Here is a 20,558-nt window from a genome sequence, read left to right as displayed (position 1 = left end):
TCCTCGGGTGTCTGTGTAATTCCTGTGACTCGAGGAAGAGAAGGGAAATGGAAAGACACATTTGGTACATCAAACATCATTTAGGGGGCTGTTCCGCCAAGCGGCGTTAGGGTGAGGTACAGTCAGGGCTTGTGAAGGTGCGTGCCTATCTTTAGAAATAGAAACATAAACATTTTAAAACTACATTTATTTATTTTATTTATTATTTAATTTGTACTGTAGATCAGTGTGCGTTTGTGTGTGTGTTTGTTCTTGCATGTGTGTGGGCATACACATGGAGATCAGAGGGCAGCTATTGGGTGTTGGTTCTCTTCCTCTGCCATGTGGGTCCTAAGGGTTGGACTTGGGTTGATCGGGGTGAGCAGCAAGCACCGTTCCCTGCTGAGCCATCTCACTGGCCTAAGAAACTGGATGCCTTACACCCGTCTGCCTCTTGGGTCTGGAGTCTGCAGGAGGTAGTCGTGTGGTATGAGAGACTGTGGCAGTCTGGGCTTGATAAATAATCCTGTCCTCTCTCACTGAGTGAAGTGAGGGCAGGCTTCATTGTTAGAGATTGCTATGGAGTCCATTCCTCTTCCTTATGCCTGCCTGCTGTGAAGCTTTGTGATGAGGGTCAACCATGGCCCTGGGCATGAGCCATGCACTGCTGTTCTCCCACCAACTGTGATGAGTCGACAGTGGTGGGCGTTGTTCTGCTGGGGTAGCCTCTGTCAGTGTGAGGTGACAGGGATTTGAGCATTACTGTGCCCATTTAATAATGAAGCTTGAATCACAGATGAGAAAAGGCGTCTGGAAAGTTCATCCAAGTTTCTTCAGAGTGTTTCATGCTGCCTCTCAACTCACGCTTAGGGCACATGGAGGTAGGATGAGTCTGTCAGCACCATTTTCTATGGCATCTCTTCCCTATGCTGTGAAGTAGCAGCACAATTCTCTTTTTAAAAAGATACTTCTCCTTGAGGGTCTTCAGGCGTTGAGACGCAGAGTGGAGGAACAAAAGCCTGTATGCCTGAGCCTGCTGCATAAACTGAGCCTATGAGTCAAAATTCAAGGATTAAGTGGGAAGTCTTCTTCTATAAGAGGTGGATTTTTAGGCCAAGTTTGGAAAGATCATTGTATTTCAAGCTATGTGACTTTGGATAAGTTGCTAATCTCTTTAAGACTGAATTTCTTCATATGAAAAACGCAAAGAGAAATACATTCTGACAAGAGTTATTGTGAGGTTTAAATCAGATAATGTTGGAAAACAAGATACAATAAAGCCCCAATGTAGACAAATAAATAAGTAAAATTATAAGATAATGATAAAAAACAAGTGAAGATTTCAGAACACACAAAATAAATGTTAACTAAGTAAACACAATGGAGGGAAGCTAATTAGTGTGAGAATCAAATAACTTAGTCTACTGAGATGGGTGGGAGTCTGTAGGCTGGGGTTGCCCTGGAGATTGGTCCACAGTCCACAGAGCCCGAACTACTGGCTGAAGTTCATGAAGCGGGGAGAATGAGGGAGGCTCACTTTGTTGGCAGGATAGCTAAGTCAGGCGCTAAGAGCAAGGACCAAGGTAGGAGGTCAGTTCTAAGGCACAGTCAATGGAGCAGGTGTTCACAGATCCTACTGGCCAAGATTTGAGTCAGCTGCTCGTATTTGGTGGAGGATGGAGGGGTGGAAAAGGACTGCTGAATGCCATCCACCTTGCTCTGAATGAGTCTGGATCCAGGAGCACTATAGAACTTCCCCTCAGGTGGGAAGATGAGAGTATGCAGCTGAGAGAGTGGCTGAGACCAGGGAGCAGGCAAGAGGGACTGTGCAGCACAGAAACCTGCGAGGGGTGTGGGGCCACAACTACTGATGATTAGAGAAACCGGTCTCCCCCACTCCAGCTGTGGCGCTGGGGGTAAATCCATGGATTTTTATATGCTAGACAAGTTTACTCTACCACTGAGCCACAACTCCAGCTGGCAGAACTTTCTTCCGCTGGCATTTCTCTTTGACAAGGTGTTCGAAAAGGAGTTGGGAAAAGAGAGGAAATATTTAGAAAGGCTTTAACGAAGGGAAATGGGTTGCACAAGAGTCCCCATGCAACAGAAGTTAGAAGATGCATAAAAAAAACCTTGGAGTGTAAGCAGATCGAGTGGGAGAAGCCAAGAATGGCAGATTCCCTTGGGTCAAAAGCCACGGCAGAAGCTTCTGAGATCTGCCAGCACCTACTCATCACTCCCTTGTCACTCCTTAGCTTTCCTGGGATGTGGGACAGCTGGAAGTGAGGCTGTAACACTTTCCCTCCACCAACAGCTACAAGAGTTTTGTTGAAACACAGCGTGATTCTTCACAAAAGTACTCGGGTACAATAGAAAAGACAGAAAATTATGAATCAACGTATTTGAATTCTTATCTCTCCCAGGTCTTTGTGAATGTGAGGACCATGGTCATACCATACTATCTCTCTGGTTTTGTTAAATCTATATTGCCATGTTAGAAAATGTCTTCCAAATTTAACATTTAATAACTATGAAATCCATAGTCACAGAAATAAAAACATAATAAGCCAATGTTTTTAAATTCAAATGAATATACCTGGTTTCATTATTATTTTTTTAAATGAAAATGGAGGTTTGAGACCCATTTCAAATCGGGTTTATTCATTGAATAAATGGAATTCAGTCTTTGTCTTTTTTAGCCTTGGAGGTATTATGTCTCAGTGACTCACCAGAAGAGCAAATGTACCAGAAAGATAATGTATCTCAATTTTGTATTTGCATTCCTTTAGGAGTGTTTTATCCTACATTTTTTTGGAGATATATTTTGATTTAATCTGATTTCAGATTATCCTCTGATAATTGATATTGATATTATGGTAGGGTTTTAAGGAGCTATAGATTTCAATCTTCAAGGCTATGGACTTCAATAATTTCCAAATAGATTTCACCTTTCTTTTAGCTGCTGTGACCCAAGTTATTGCCCTTGTTGTTACCATGGTGATGATAACTGACATCACTGAGTCTGGAAGCAAACAATTCCCCCACACACTCAGGAAGCCTTGAAGATTAAAATACTCAGAGAAAATGTAGACTCTGGAAGAGATATCTGTTTTTTCCTACACAAATTCTACTTTAAACTAAAATATACAAAATCTATTGGCATGACATCTTTCCCTAAGCAATTTGAAGTATTTTATGAAAATTCAGTCTTGATTTTTGCCATTATTGGAGAAAAACTATCCAAATATGTTTTTTCACCCCACAGGGTAGAGCCTGCTACTGCTACTTTGATAAACTGTCATGCTGTCAAGTTGTGCTCTAAATACTTCTGTGTGAATATATAAACCCTGGCTGCTCTCCATTATGGTCAGAGAAAGGGCAACAGTCAATGGAGAGATTAACTGGACAAAATGTTGAGAACAAGAGCCTAAGGGCTCAGTCCGAAACAAACAGCTGTATCAATACCCTCCCACACTCCAAAGGCTTTGTGGAAGAAGGGGTAGAGAGAATGCAAGAGCCAGAGGATGGGGAAGCGGCTGAGCTAGGAAATGCTGTCTTCTAAACACTGCATGGCTATGGCACTAACAAACTCCCAGCATAGGTTTCTATGTTTACCTGCATGAGACCTGTGCAGGATCAAGCCACCGAAACTTAAAGTGTAGCTAGGGTAGAAGACCTCCAGGCCCCACCTATTACAGAGAGCTATTAGCACTTGGTAGTTGCTTGGAGAGTGGGAATCCTTTTTCTTTTGAACATATAGGCAGCACTAAATGGATTTAGTGGATCACTTAAAAATAAAAGAGATGAAGTTTAGAAAGAGCTATGTTGTAGGGGATATGAGGGCAACAGGAGGGGGAGAAATGGGAAATAGAAATAAACAAATTTTATCACATACGTTTATGAAACTCTAAAGAATTTAAGGACAGAGGTAATGGATATTTAAAACTATTTTGCAGCATTGTGCCAATCTTGCCCTAAATATTTACTAAACTCTGTGAGTCCAAATGACTGTGTGGAATGAAGACCCTGGTAGAGCATCTCCAAAACGGAGCAATGAAGGAAAGAGGAGCCAAGGAAAGGGAAATCGGCAGAGTCTAAAGAAAGCTTATTTCTTACCATTTTGTAAACATAATAACATAAAAGAATGAGGCAATAAACATCAACAATCACCAAATTCATTAAGGGAAAGTTCTTGGCAAACTTGACAATGAATGGATTGAACGCTCAACAGACAAGCCCAGTGACTTTTATTAGTATCACTCTAAGAAGTTCTAGATTTTAGTTCCTTAGGAGAATATGGTTAGTTGTATGCAGGACTACACGAGAAGTAAGGTGAACCATTCGAAAAGACCAGAACTGGACCAGCTTCAGAATCAAGCTGTCATGCTCCTGTCACTAGTCATATTGATCCATCTCAGGAAGATGCAGTTAGTAAAATTGGGAAATTGGAAAACTACATGACAAAGGATCCATTTATTGGATGAATAAATATTAAGAAAGAAAGAGTCAAAAGCAATCTTAAAGTCAAAAGAAACTTAAGACATACTACATTTAAATGCAAGGGGAAGAGACAGAAATCTTTAATAAATAAATAAATTTAAAAAAATAAATAAATGCAAGGGGCAGATATTGTAGATCTCGATTGAGAAAACCACCAGTGAAAGAAAATTCTAATTGTCAAGAGTAGGAGAGGACTCAGGCTTCCGATGTTGTTAAGGAATTAATTACTCTTAGATGTGGCAGTGTGGTAGTGTGAGGAATATTCTTAGCTCTTAGAGACATATTGCATCAGCCAGGTTTTACTGTAGAGACAGAAGCAGTACTATAGAATAAATAATGCAAGACTATGATAATAAGGAACAATGCAAGATGCTACAAGTCATCTTCCTAAGAGACTTTTTACCTTGCCGACTTTGACAGAGCAAGCTGTGTGTGGCCAACACTGCAATGGAGAGCTATGCAGATGAGGAGAAGAGAGAGCGAGAGTACAGGGGAGTTTATTAAGAGTGCTGGCTCCAGTGACTCTGGAAGCTGGGAAATCTCAGAGGGGACCAAATGCAAACTGGAGACCCAGGGAAGCAGCTGCATGGCTCAGTTCAAGTCTAAAGACCTCAGAACCACAGAAATGAATGGTGTAACTCGGTCTGAGAATGAGGGTCCAAGAGCTCTGGGGTACCACCAGCACACGTCTTCAGTACAAAGGCTGAAGAACCTACAGTCCTGACATTCACAGGGAGAAAAGGATGGGCATCACAGCTCCAAAACACGAATTAATTTGCCATTCTTTGTCTTTTTGTCCCATCAGGGACTTGACTAATTTCATGTTGCCTGTGTACACTGAAGGTTGATTCCCTCAAACTCAATTAACTGAATTGCTTATTAATCTTGTATGGAACACCCTCACAGGTTTACCCAAGTATAGTTTTACCTGAACCTAAGTCCCTTAATCTAGCTAAGCTGACACCTAAAATTAATCATCACAATACTATGTTTGTCAGCAGATGCTGTGTAACAAACTAGAACACACCAGGATGCTGAGAGCAATACCTGATTATTATCTCAGTTTCTGTAAGTGGGGTCTGAACACAGCTTAGCTGTGTCTTCTGTGAGGAGCCGAGAGGACCAAGGTATCTGCAGGGCCAAAGGGCTCATTGGAAAGTTGAATGAGGAAGGGTCCCACATCTTGGCTCATGCAGTTGTTGACAGAATTCAATTCCCTACACAAGAATAGTTGAGAGTCAACACTTCTTGCTACTGCTGAGTTGGAGGTCACTTTCAGTGCTATTTCTGGTAATCCTTTCCACTGTGGAAGTTACAGCATACAGCTTGCTTCTTTAAAGCCTTCAGGGGTGTCTCCTAGGAAAATGGGCATTATAATTTTTATTGCTATGGTAATTATCATCATCATCACTGTTATCGTGTGATGTGTATAAGGGCACAGGAGCACTACAGTGGACAGAGACAGTCAGAGATCAGTTTAGTGGAGTCAGTTCCGCCTTCCACCATTATGTGGCTTCCAAAGACTGAAGTCAGGTCCTCAGGCTTACATAGAATGTGATTTACCCTGCTGAGCTGCCTCACCAACCCCTATTTAGTGTAATCTTAAAAATTTTTAAATCATGCTCATATTGACACATTTTCATTGCTCCATTTATTACAAGGAAGTTATACATTCTGTCCACTCTCAAGAGAGAATCATGTAAGGTTATGGATATAGGGAATCTGAATCATAGGGCCATTTTAAGTTTTACACACCATACACAGTTGATCTTTGTGAATTGCATATTATTCCTTAGAATAATATTTTGTCTAGCACTGTCCTTTTTCTCTCTGTGTGTGCATGTGGTATGTGTGCATGTGTGTGTGTGTACTGTAGGCAGGCCATGTCCCAGCACATGTATGGAGGTCAGAGGCCAGCCTCAGGTGTCAGGGAAACAGAGCTCATCACAGGCGAATGCTGCAGGCTGGCTTCTGAGGACGCTCCTGTCTCCACCCCTTATCTTGCCACTGAAGCACCAGATTTACAGACACACACAGTGAGAACTGACTTTACACAGACTCTGGGGATCCAGCCTCAAGTCTTCACACTGTGTAGCAAGTGGCTTTGCTCACTGAGCAATCTCCACAGTCTGGGGGGATTCTTTAGAAATATTTTTGAAAAGTTCACATACATATACAATGTATCTTGGTCATATCTACCCTGATTTCCGCCTTCCCTCCACTCCCCCAGGATTTCTCAGCACATATTCCTTCCAACTTCATGTTTTTCTTTCATGTTTATTTATCTGACCCACTGAGTCCAATTAATGCTGTACTAAGGTTCATGAGCGCCGGCGTGAGGAACCTTATAGGGACTCAGCTTCTTGTAAACTTGGTAGCTCTTGCTACTACTTTTTCCTCTTTTTTCCTAGAGTCTAAAAATACATGGTTCATGTATTATTCTTAGGACCTATGGGATATTAAATATTAAAAAATGGTACAAACTAGCACTGATTACAAACGCTTTCACTACCCTGGAAGCAACATTTGATGGCTTCCACTTGGCCTCTGAGCTTCTAAGATGCTACATACATGAGATGAAGGTTAAAATCTCCATCTCACAACTGCTACCCCAATTCCTACCTATGCTACTCTCTGAGCCTCCAGAGAATATAAGATAGGATCTAGGTGGCTAAGTTAGTCCCTAACGGCTAAGATGAAAATGGCTCTAATTAACTGTATGGTCTGACCAGTAGAGGAGGAAACAGTATGGAAATTCCTTAGAAGGTAGCAGAGAGAAAGGTCTGGGACCTTGCTCCACCACAGAAATCCCTTTTATATTGGCAAGAACACGAACGTGGTAATTAAAGGCAAGCCAGGCTGGAATGCTTTTGTCAATGCCCATGACTGCCTCTTACCTTGTAGCCCTTACTCATTAGCAGATGAAGCCGAGAATGCTCCGTCCTAGAGTCTTGCACTTCCTGGAACTGACTTTCTTCTGAAAATGGACTGAAAATGCTCCGAGATCAGTATACCCAGTAGAGAGCCATGAAGGAAGATACCAGATGCCAACCTCTGGTCTCCACGTGCATGCACACATATGTGCGCTCACATACTTGGGAAAACATATCTGTAGATAGAGAGAGAAAATGAATGTGGAAACATCATCAACAATACATGCGTGGAATCCAGAAGTGAATTAAATCCCATTGAATCTTTAGTTCATTGTATGTAGAAAAAAATGGAATAACAGACATACTCTAATGATATGGGGAGATATTGTTTAATGATTTAGTTCTTTTGCAAGCTAAATGTTTAACTTTAGTCTGGGAGAGAATTTCATGAAGATTTCACATTACCCACCCTTTCAATCTCCTTACAGTTTCACTACACACACACACACACTCACACACACAGGCATGCACACACACACACGCACACACACAGGCATGCACACACACAAGCACACACACACAGGCATGCACACACACACACGCACACACACAGGCATGCACACACACAAGCACACACACACAGGCATGCACACACACACACGCACACACACAGGCATGCACACACACACAGGCATGCACACACACACAGGCATACACACACACACACAAGCACACACACACAGGCATGCACACACACACACACGCACACACACAGGCATGCACACACACACGCACTCACACACACAGGCATGCACACACATACACACGCACACACACAGGCATGCACACACACACAGGCATGCACACACACACAGGCATGCACACACACACAGGCATGCACACACACACAGGCATGCACACCCACACATACACACACTTTACTTGATGATCTCAGATGACTTATTTGACTTGAGAAATTATATATCACCAAGCAATATACTACCCCCCCACACTATTAGTTAATTTCCACACTGATGGAGAGCACATACAAGCATCTGTCTGAAGAAAAAGCCCGAGTGTGTTGAAATCTTAGTATGAACTTAATAAGTTGAGAACTCTGAACTTGAACCCAGGTCCAAACTCCCATACTTATGTTGGCAATTGCATTGTCTTCCCCTCCATTGTCTCAATGCTAAGAAGGGATAGAGACCTAACCAAAAAAAGGGGAAGAGATCCTAAAATCTGCAGCACTCCATGGAAAAATGTGAACACAGGTGAACCTACTGTGAGCACACAGCCAATGGGAAAAAATAATCTGAGCAACAACATGGGAGATTCTTTTGTGATAAGTGAACTGGAGAGGCCTCCATCTCGGGAAAAAAATGATTCATTTGATTTGTAGTAAAATAGAACACAAGCATAATATATCTTTTGTGTATAAAGATTGACTTTAGACTTTAGACCACATCCCCACTCCTTTTGTAGAGATCTGTTCTTCCAGATCCAGCCTTGCTGTTCCCTTGAGCATAGGTGTTTTTCCTTCCTTGAAACTGGTTTGCAGCCTGGAGTAGGTGTGAGAATGTAGGCATAGAGGGGCATTCAATGTGTGTTTGGGGCCTGAACTGGAATTCAGAAGCTTGTTCTTTTGTCAGTCACCTGGAACGCAAGTAGATGAACCTAGTGAAAATTAAGATTATTTGTCAAGGGACTCTGGGGTTTTTAGAGACCAAGGTCTGTATTTTAACATGCATGGTTTTTCTTCAGCCAGATGTTTATATGTGCTCTCTATCCATGTGGAAATGAATTAATAGTTGGGGGTTAGTGTATTGGTTAGTAATATATAATTTCTCAAGTAAGAGCAATCACAAGAAGAAGAAGGTGAAGGAGGAGAGACATCTCCAGGCCTCGAGGCTTCTGCTGTTGTACCACGGGTCTTTTTGTTTATTGATTCTCTTGCTGCCATCAGACCTCTTTGGTGGTAGCAATGTGGTTCTTTCACAGTCTTACTCCTAACTGACAGCCAGCAAATGTGGAAAGGGGAAGCTTGTAAGAATTGGGTCTCCCAGCAGCTTGATAAAGAAGCATGAGAACTAAAGGAGCTGGAACTCAGAGCAAACTCCAGTGGTTTTCATGCATCGGGATAGATATCTGTGATAAAGAATTGACTAGCAGTTACTGAAGTCCTATAGAGGTAGTGATAGTTAACTAAAAATGATGCTTCTCATGTATGGAAATAATTTTTCACATATTGATTTGGCCAGCCAGAAAGAGAGAGGCATAGAGAGGTGGATTCAGCATGGAACTAGGAGTCAAAGCACCAAGGTCTCGCCTGGACTCGACTTTGGATCAGTTATTTTAGGTGTGAAATGATCACTAGGTATGTCCAACCTGAGGCCTGCATTCACCGCAGGGTTGCTATTAATACAGTCAAAAATATTTGTTGATGGCGATATCTTATCTCCTTGTCAAAATGTTGGACAACCCCGGACTGTCATTTCCTTCTTTGTCATGTGAATAGGTCTCAGAGCTACACTAACACACTCACATTCTTAAATTTTTATTAGAGTCTGCTGATAGATAGTGGGAGATGTTGTTTCTTTATTAAAGGCTAAGTGTGATCCTTCAGAAGTATATCCTTGCTCACTTACAGATCATGGATCATATTCCTGTGTCCCACTCTCCACCTTGAATTTTAGTAGCAGCCTGTGAGGGAGCCTGATGGGTTGCTTAGAAGTGGACTTGTGGTTTTCTGTGGTGGTCTCCATTGACTGCACAAAAGTTGCTTTGATAGGGTGGTGGCTACACACACCTGTGCTCTAAAGATAAGATTTAGAGTGTAATAAGGAATTGTGCTGGTCAAGCAAAGTGGCGGTAGGAGGTTCCTATTTGAGGTCCATGACTTCGCTAGCTCTGGGAAGCTGGGTAGGTTTCCAGTACAGGCACGATTCCCTCCTATCGTGAGGGCCTTAAGTGCAATTAGATGCTGATGGTTGTCACCAACTTGTGAGTGCTACTTCTTGGACTGTTATTTATATCTTGCCATGCTGGGAATTGTCATGATTCACAGGTGTTGCAGATGGATAGGGCCATTTAATTGCTTTCCTCCCTTGGCAGCATCCACAGTATTTTCCGGAACCATGGAAACTAAACCACAGGAAAGAGGTTCTCAGGTCAGATTCAGCTAGAGTCATCTGAATAATATATCCTAAGGATGTGATGTCTTCAGCATACACATAAACACATATGTGTATTGTGGAGCATATGTATATTATGTACATATGTAATATACACACATATATGTAATACATGTATGTAATAAATACAATCAAGGAAAACGAGGCTGTCAAGTTGAGATCAGGCGTTCAATGAAAGGCTGCTGAGAGGGGTTGAGGAGAGGAAGGGGAGGAGGAGAGAAAGGGGAGGAGGAGAAGTGAAGTAATTCTGTTTCAATTAAAAAGATTAAAAAAAAAAAACTAATCCTAACCTCTGTTAAGAAACAGATCCTGTCTGATCTCACCACTTCTCGGTGCCCATGTAGAAGGGTGGCAAGATCCTCACTGCAGGAATATCTAGAAACACTACTGTTCTTCTAACCCTGCAGGAACACTTAATAAATATCTAATTAACTTGGTAAAGACCAGTTGACTTGCAGATAAACCATTGACTAATTAGGCTCCTTCCTGTTATATTAACAAGAGAATGATTCATCCAAGAAAAACTTTAATGTCTACCTGAGACCACCGTTTTCCAAACACAAGCTCGGGCCAGAGCTCTGGTGGGGCTAATAGAACAGACATGCTCTTGCATAAACAGGAGGTTGTATTAGAAAGGAATACATTAACCTTTCCCGATGCAAATGATAAATGCTTTTGAAAAAAAAATCTCATAGCAGGCTGGGCCTTTTAAGGGTCCAGAGACAATAATCGCCACCAAAGCACACCTTAAATACTGCAGACGACCTCAAGACTGAAATAGAAAATTCTGTGATGTCATGTCACTAAGCCCATTTTACTTTCTTTTTTTTCATTAATAAATTTTCAGTCTTCCAGCTTCAAAGAAACCTTTCATGAAACTTGAGAATTCAAAGATAAGGATTACACATGCCGTAGTTCTGGATGAGTAGTAAAAGAACAACAAAATACGGCCATTGAAAACGTAGAGAGAATTCATTTCTGCAAAATTGATAGTGAAATGACGTCTAGGTAAGGAAGCAGGTTTGGAGGAAGTTTTGAAAAGAATTAGCTCTTGATATATTCTGTTCCATCATTATTAAGAAACAGAGACCCACACTGGAGCACCGGACTGAGCTCCCAAGGTCCCAATGAGGAGCAGAAGGAGGGAGAACATGAGCAAAGAAGTCAGGACCACAAGGGGTGCACCCACCCACTGAGACAGTGGGACTGATCTATTGGGAGCTCACCAAGGCCAGCTGGACTGTGACTGAAAAAGCATGGGATAAAACTGGACTCTCTGAATATGGCAGACGATGAGGGCTGCTGAGAAGCCAAGGACAATGGCACTGGGTCTTGATCCTACTTCATGTTCTGGCTTTGTGGGAGTCTAGCCAGTTTGGATGTTCACCTTCCTAGACCAGGATGGACGGGGGAGGACTTTGGACTTTTCACAGGGCAGGGAACCCTGGCTGCTCTTCAGACTGGAGAGGGAGGGGGAGAGGAGTAGGGGAAGGGGGAGAGGAGTAAGAGGAGGGGGAGGGAAATGGGAGGCTGGGAGGAGGCGGAAATTTTTTTTTCAATAAAAAAATAGAAACAAGCCGGGCGATGGTGGCGCACGCCTTTAATCCCAGCACTCGGGAGGCAGAGGCAGGAGGATCTCTGTGAGTTCGAGACCAGCCTGGTCTACAGAGCGAGTTCCAGGACAGGCTCCAAAGCTACAGAGAAACCCTGTCTCGAAAAACCAAAAAAAAAAAAAAAATAGAAACAAAGAACCTGATCTGAGTATCACTCTCAAATTCTGATGCAGTCAGCTTTTTATTCTCTATGGGAAGCAAGTGCATGGCATATCTACTCATTTCCCCATCCTAGACAATCCATGTTGTTCACTTCTGCTTCTCCCTTGAGACAGTGTCTCCTGCAGCCCATGCTGGCCTCGAACTCACTAAGTACCCAGGGGTGACTTTAAAGTTCTGATCCTTTTGTCTTCATCTCCCCAGTACCACGCTTACAGGCATGTGTCACCAGGGTTGGTTTGTGCAGAATCTAACACAGAGCTGAATACACTCTAGGTGAGCACTGTCCCCAGTGGGCTACATCTGCACTCAGCTGGTTCTTTGTGACCTTTCCTTAGGTAAGTCTTTGATCTGATGTCTTTCACGACAATGGGGATGAGGAGGCTGATGGGAAGTCTGACTGCTTTGACCCTTTCCTTCATTTAAGAGGGAAGGTGTCTGTGTGCAGTAGGGGTTTAGGATGGGTTCTGTTTTGAGGATAAAACTAAGGGTTATAACAGAGTAACTGCAGTGTCTTGGTTATCACCAATTAGAAGAAAAGTGAGAACAGTGGGCTCAGAGAAGCTTCTATTAGCAAATATGTCTAAAGATGAGAGGAGGGACTCGCAGAACAGGGTCCCCAGAGCAGGCCATTCTCTGCATTAGAAACTGAAAGTTACAAGAGTGGGGGCTACAGTTTGTGGTTCAGACACAGCCACAACTAAATCCTGACACATGGTACAGCATAGAATCTTTTGTTTTGCTTCCTGGGTACCAGAGGTCAAATCCAGGACCTTGAGCATGACTAGCGGGCTCTGGACCACTGCCCTGCACCTCTAGCCTTCGGGCTTGCATCCTTACTCTTATCCCTTTAGCCATTCCCCTTGCCTCACTTGTGTTTCCTTCTCCTCATTACAAAGCCTGGAGAGCCCAAACCAGGAGAATTGGATTTGAGCCCCAGTTTTTACTCGAAACATCTCTAAATTATTGAGATAAATTATTTAAATTTCAGATTTCTTATTGTAAAATAATATTATGCTGGCATCCATTCCCCTGACCTAGCGGACTCCAATTAAATTAGATATCAAACTAGATCGATGATGACTGAAGGGCGACACAATATGCTATAGGAAGAAGTTTAATCATGGCTATGCCTTCGTTTTATTACATCAAAACCCAGGTAAGTACTTCAGAAGAAATCAGCCTACGTGCCTTATGGAGTGCATTTATTATTTAAAAGACTGTGCTGAAAACTAGAGAGTCCTGCAGTATATAGAGACGAGGCTCTTGCCTGAGTCTTAAGTTTCCAAATCCAGCTAATGAGAAGCACTATGAGCCCCATATGTCTTCCAAAGCCCCACAGCCGCACATAGCAATTGAGCAGATGGTATAGAGAATCTGCTGTGACTTATTTTTGTGATGCAGGATTCTCTGGGCGACAGATGCCTCAGATAATGTAAGGAAATCTGGGGGTCTTTTCCCCAGGAACGTGTCCATCTGCATAAAAACCCAAACAGGTGCAAAAACACAATTTCTACATGTTGAGAGACTTTCTTGAAACCCACTTATAAAATCTCCCTAGCTTTGAATCAAGCAATAGGAAACAATTAGAACAATGAAGGAATTGGCTGTTCCCAGAAGTCTTTTTGAGAATCCAGTGATTGACAGTCTCTGGCTCATTTTAACAATACATTATGTACAAAGCTCAGGATTGTATTTATGCTTTAAGAAAGTGTGTGTGTGTGTGTGTGTGTGTGTGTGTGTGTGTGTGTGTGTAGGGAAAACCTTCATTTTATTATTATGAGAGCCTTAAGCTGTCATGTCAAAAGGCAATCTTGTTTTAGAATATCTGGAAGGGATGAGGAGGAGGGAGAGGAGGGGGGAAGAGGAGGAGGGAAGAGGAGAGGAAGAAGAAGAGGAAGAGAGAGAGAGAGAGAGAGAGAGAGAGAGAGAGAGAGAGAGAGAGAGAGCGCTAAGATGAGCTTTACCTCAATCTATTCCTGGTAGGACACGTGACTGCACTATCTTGAATAGTCCCAATCAATCAAGGACTAGAGCCCCAGCAGTTTGTATGTAGAGCAGAGGGTACCCAGCTGGAGACCTGGTCTATTCAAAAAATTGTGAAACACAGTAAAAGTGCCCTTGTGGTAAACTGCTAAGTGTGGGGGTGATTTGTCATTGTAGGGATCAGAGTTACATGGTTAGTAAAAGCCTAGGAACTGATGACATGTTCTCAAGGACTAGGGTGATGTTTGGCTGGGTTGTCTAGTGATGACAGGGATGTGAGGGAAGAGGGACCGGAGAAAGGAGGAATGGCAAGGGCAAGCTCTTGCCAGACTTGGAGAGAGTTACTAGATATGTCTTCATAGGCATCTCTAGCATCTGGAAGTGGATGTAAGCGGATTACTTTGGGGTGAGGTGGAAGAGGCTAAGAAAAAGGCAAGAGCAGTCACAGCCCACATTCACTCACACCAAATGACTGGCGTGGGAAACCCCGATAACCAGCCTGCTACCGCCTATGCAGAGCTCAGCTCTGTGATTGCAGAGACAGTGTGAAGAATCTGGCCCCTCCCTAAACGCTCTGTTTGTCCCCAGTTTTTACAATTCTGACTACCAGAAAAAGACTTTCTTCTAGCTTTTCAAAAATGAAAAAGCATGTCGTTGTGGAGTACTTAGCTATGACTTAGGGACCGGCCACTCACTAATCTTTAAGGAGAGGAGAGACGGGACCAAGATCATGTGACATTTTAGTTTTCAAAAGAACGCTCACCAGATACTTCATAGACTGATAGGGAACCCACCAAATGGACATGAAGACTGGGTGTTCTGATTGGAACAAGGTCAGCAACTTGTGCAAATTTTATTTTGGAGCATAGAGCAGCAATAAAGGCTCGCGAAGGGAGCCCTGGTCAAGAGAGTAGAATCACCTGCGCTAGTTGGCCAGCTCAACCACCTGGGCGAGGGACAGACCCTCGGAAGGTGTCCCACCCTAAGCCATGTTGAAGAGTTAAGTGGAATAGTTTCTCCTTTAATAAGCTACTCTCCTTTTCCTTCCCAGAATCCCTGCCGCCCCCCTCAGTGAAGTCCCTGTGAACCACCATCAGGTTCACCAAGTCGACCCCCTTTCTGAGGCCTGAATCAGACAGGCACAACCATCCTCTTCACACCCACCGCTCGCCCCGCCTCTCTGTCTGTCTCTCTCCTTTCTCTGTTTTCTGCAGTTTGGCCAAAACCTAAGCAGGCCTTGTGTGACGCTTTGACTTTTCCTCCTCTTTCTGCGCAGCCTCCATCCCCACCTTGAAGCTGCTTGTCTGCCATGCCATCTCCGTGCCGGCTTCTCACCTCCATTCTCCTTCAGGCAGTTGGTGAGATTTACAGGCTGCCTACTTCGGGGGCTTTTCCTTTGAAAGCTAATAATATTGTCATTTGCGCGTGTCCTTGGATTTATTTACTAATAAGACTAAGAACCACAAGGGAGGACCCCAGTTTCCCCTGCATCACCTGGCAACCATGAAGGGACCCCAAATTCCAAGAACAATTTGAGGTCAGAAAAAGAAGTTTTGGGGAGTGCCATCAAACAAGAAAATCTCCCATGAAATGTCTAATCCCCTTCTAAATTCTTCCTGCTGAGAAGCTCTGTTGGATGATGGGAAAAATCTGATGCTGAGAAGCCCCATGGGTTGATGGGAAAAATCCAACTCTCAGACACGGTAGAACTTTGGGTTCTATTATGGAGCTTTATCAATATTTTAGGTAAGTTACTTCTCTCCTCTGAACTTGAGTTATCTTTTCTATCAAATTAAGATTTTCTCTTGTCCCGTACTTCTCAAATTTTGTGCACAGACGGAGCATCTGAAAACCCTATTAAATGAAACGTAGGTTCTAATTCAGCAAGTCTGGTGCTGGGTGGGGCTGAGAGTCTATATATAACAAGCTCCCAGGCTGCATCGGTGCTGCAGATATACGGCTCTTATGTTTGAGTAGCAAAAAACCAGCTGATCCCCCAAGGACGTGTTTCAAACCAATGATTCTGATTCTATTGAGCTTTTGAATCTTGAAATTATGAGATCACCAGCTCCACTCCAAACAACTCTTCCAAAGCCCTGGGGAATTTCCAGTGATTGCCAAGCAACAGTCAAATTTCAGAATCTATCTTCTGAACATCTGTGAATTGGTGGTGGGCACTAAGATTTGTGTCTAGCGAGAGACAACATTTAGATCTGATTCTAGGCGACTAAACTAGACATTGCAAAAAGAATCTTCCTTCAAAAACAACAATGCCAGTTTTTTCCTTTGACAAACAAGCTCAGTTGAGCACCACCCAACAAGGCTGGTTATCCTCTTAGCAATTTGCGTGCAAATGACTTTTGACACCCATTTGCTAGCACTCGCCTAATGTAGACATATGGGGACACACTGGAGAAGCAAGCTGCTGCCCTTTCAGATGACAGCAATTATGATTTCATTTCCAGGAACTCCTTTCTCAGTTCCCATAGCAACTCAGCTCAAATTAGCTTTACCGGACACTGAACAAGTTTGGTTTGGGGAGGGAAGGCTGAGGGTGATCACTGGTAGAAATAACTAGTTGTCTGCAGTCTGTCATTTCATCCCAACTTTGGATCTACTCACTGAACATGGAAGTCATTCATATTTATCCCCGTAAAATTACACATCCCTATTCTATAGTCAGTTGAACAAGATTGTGTAGGGTCCTGATTTCAAGATGTTTGTCCAACTTGATTAGCAGCCTTGACAGAGTACGTGTTATACAGGAAAGAAGTTTTTCATTACACCAAATAGACAGGGAACGGCAACTGGTGTGTTGCTCTGCGCGTCTACGGCCACTCACGGTAAAGCAACACAAAGTGCAGAGGGCCAGAGACAGAATTACCATTTGGGTACAGTGTGGTTCCCAGGATTTCACGTACTGGAAACTTGGTCCCCAGGTGGTGGTAACCAAGCTGAGGTGGGATCTTTTAAATGGCAAAGCCTAGCTGAAGGTGGTTGGGCTATTAGATGCATAGTGCTCAGAAGGGATTAATGTTGGTTTCGTGGAGTGAGTTGGTTTCGGTAAAGACTGAGTTGTTTAATGTAAAGAATCAGCCTGCCTCCCCTTTACCCTCTGGCTTACTGTCTGGCCATATGATCCCTTTCTCTCCTAATCAAGTGATCCTCCTGCCTCATCTTCTACTGTGCTGGGATCACAGGTGTGCACCAGCAGGTGCAGCTTTGCTCATTTTTATAATCAAATAAATTCAGAAAGGGTCCATACCACCTCCTCTTTCTCTCTCTTATTTCCACCTTTGTCTTTGCTGTAACTTCCCTCTCCCCTCCTATTTTCAAATGCGAGCGTTTCCATGCATTCCAGTAGATGTTATTAAGAGTATACGAATTTCCCACATACTCATGATGTCCATTTACATACACTAAAATTTCCAGTTGTGTTTAGATGTTTGGGACACAGTCAGTCTATGTGGGTGAGGCTTGTTGAATGCTGTAGATACATACCACCGTTGGCCTTCTCCATCATTGATCAGGATGGATTATTTTCTGTTTTTCATTCCCAGCTTATCATGGTCTAAGAAACTTTTTAACTTTCTATTGCTACCACTTCCACGAAAAGAAAAAGAAAACTTCTAGAAACAGAGTTCTACACTCACATAGAGCTAGACGACTTCTTAACATGGATCAAAGTCAGATTAAAAACCAAAATGATTGATCCACAATAATTTCAGTCATAGCCTAAGAAGATTCATATAAACTCAAATATCTGTAGTTCTTTCCACATATGTGTGTATGTATGTGTGCATGCATATGCTCACACACACACACACACACACACACACACACACACACACAAAGTACACACACATCATTAGGTGTAGCCCAGTGGAAAAAAACCCATCCTTCCCTGCATTTCTGTTAGCAGGTACAGGAAGAGAGGGCCCGTGGAGACAGATATCGTTTCTTCATTTGATCTTCATCTCAGCCTTTCAAGGCTGTGCTCCTCTCTTTAGCCTCAAGGGAACTTAGGATACTCCAAAAAACTAGGTTACAAATTGCTTCCATCTCTTAGAAGAAAGGAGCGAAATGACATTGTCCTGTCTGCTCCTCTTATCCGGAGATAACAGTGGATGTGTCCTACATCAGAGGAGTAATTATGAATGTATGAAAATCTCCCGTGATTCAATGCCACTGCACATTAGTCAAAAACCCTTTAGAAGAGCTGAGGCTTGAGGTAAACCTAAAGCCAGAAGCCTCAAGAGATGGAAATTGGGCGGATAATGAAATTTAATCATCCTGTGAGTCAGAGACAAATGGGCTTGCGGCAGGAGGGAGGGATCCGGATGCTCATGGCTTGCCTCAGGCAAAGAAAAGAGAATGTTCTTTAGTAGCTGTTAGCAGAGAAGGACTTCTCCAGCTCCTTTCCCTCCCCTGAATTTACACCAGCACCATCCCTGTGACAATAAGCTTCCGCAGAGGTCCTGCTGGCATTGCAAACGGTGTCCCTGGTAACCATCGATATTTCTGATGTATCTCAGTTCCTTGCTCCACGTGCAGAAGCTTGATTTTTAAAGTCTCCCTGCTTGGAAGGATCTCACTGATTTATAAGGGTGGAGAAGGAAGAGAACGGTACAGTGTCTAGCCTATCTTGTTTCCTTCTGCCATCCTTTCTACTCCTTTACAACAGATCTGTACCTACTGAGCTGATCACTGAGCACAGAGAGCTCAGGCGTGGTCCCCGGGCACAGCTCTTAGTTACAGCCATCTCTAACTACCTCTTGAATACCTGAAGGGGGCTTCAGATGTTCATTAATCTGAGCTGCCATAATGAGTGGTAAGATCCTGGGCTATGCCATCTCCTATGTGCCAGCAGGGAGTAGAGCCTCTGCAGAGATGCTGCCACAGTGCCCAGCTTTGATGAACCCAATGGGCAAGGGTAGCATGACAATAAGGCACCTAGAATTTGGCGAAATTTTGGGGAATACTCAAGAATAAAAGGAAGGGACAGGAAGGCAAACGACAGGTTGCTAAAGCCACTTAGAAACAGCAGCTTTTGAATAGCCTCAACCAGTGCCCAACAAATATAAGTCATGAGATTAGTTTTTTGCTTTTATAGGGAATATTTGGGGGCATTGAAGTCCTTGATACAGTAGTGGTAAGATCCTGGGCTGTTTGCCAAAGTTCAGTATCCCCTGGATCTTCTAAGTGGTAAGTGATACCATGCCCCCTTTCACCTTTTAGTATCTTCAGGGTCATCCACACCGGAGGTGGGGAGAACAAGAGAAAAGCAAAGGGCTTGGAAATAACCGTCCACAGAAAACAGAGTGCAGTCCTCATCCTTTTCTAGATAGCCACTCTGGTCTGAAATCTCCCAAGCCGATAGACATTAATGCCTAATGGAAGATTCTCACAGGAGGGGCTTTAGGAAGTTTCCTGGCCAAATGCAGCCATTATCTAGATACTTCTATGAAACCATCTATAATATTAAGAGGACCAAATGAGAGATGACCTCCTTCTCTGTGAATCTACCTGTTCTTATAGTCACACAAAAGTTAACACATCAAAAGAAACTGGTACGTCCTTATTCTTTATTACCCCCCCCTTGAAGGATGGTAAAGTTATAGAATTTTATGGTTGACATGGGTGTCAGAAAGGAAATGGGTAATGTATAAAACATCTCCCCCATTGTAGGAGAAAAGGAGGCAGCTGGTTGTGAACCTTTGATGACTGAACTATCTCTCCAGCCTGTGGATATAGATAGGTACCTCTGGATCAAAGAGGCAAGATGAAGGCATTCTCGCCAGTCTTCCAGTTGGGTTAGAGAAAACAGATGAAGGCACAGGTGTGTTCTGAGCCCCAAGAGAGCTTAGAGCCCTTCTCTCCGTCTGCCAAAGTCTTTCCCGCAGCTGTTTCCTTACATAACGCTTCCTGCTCTCCAGTCTATAGTCTAATATCTGCTCTCAAGGTCTTTTTCCAAAGATGCAATTGTAAGCTAAAGTGTATGCAATAAAGGGTCACGCCATGGTGGGAGCTTTAGACCATAACCTTGCTTTAGTCTTAAGAAGTCACTGAAGGAGCAGATCCAAGCTTGGGTGTGGGAGTTTGTCTAGTAGCACCTCCCTACTCCAGCCATTCCCTCCTACTTCCATCTCATCCTGGGTTTTCTCAACAGAGTGAGGTGGCTGCCCAATGTGGAGGTTCGATTTTCATCAAGGACCAGAGTAGAAAGTTAGAGTCTCAAGTGGAGGGGAATTTTT

This window comes from Microtus pennsylvanicus, chromosome 10 (genome assembly GCF_037038515.1).
Source record: "Microtus pennsylvanicus isolate mMicPen1 chromosome 10, mMicPen1.hap1, whole genome shotgun sequence".
Classification (NCBI taxonomy): Eukaryota; Metazoa; Chordata; class Mammalia; order Rodentia; family Cricetidae; genus Microtus; species Microtus pennsylvanicus.
This window is presented reverse-complemented; position numbering follows the sequence as displayed.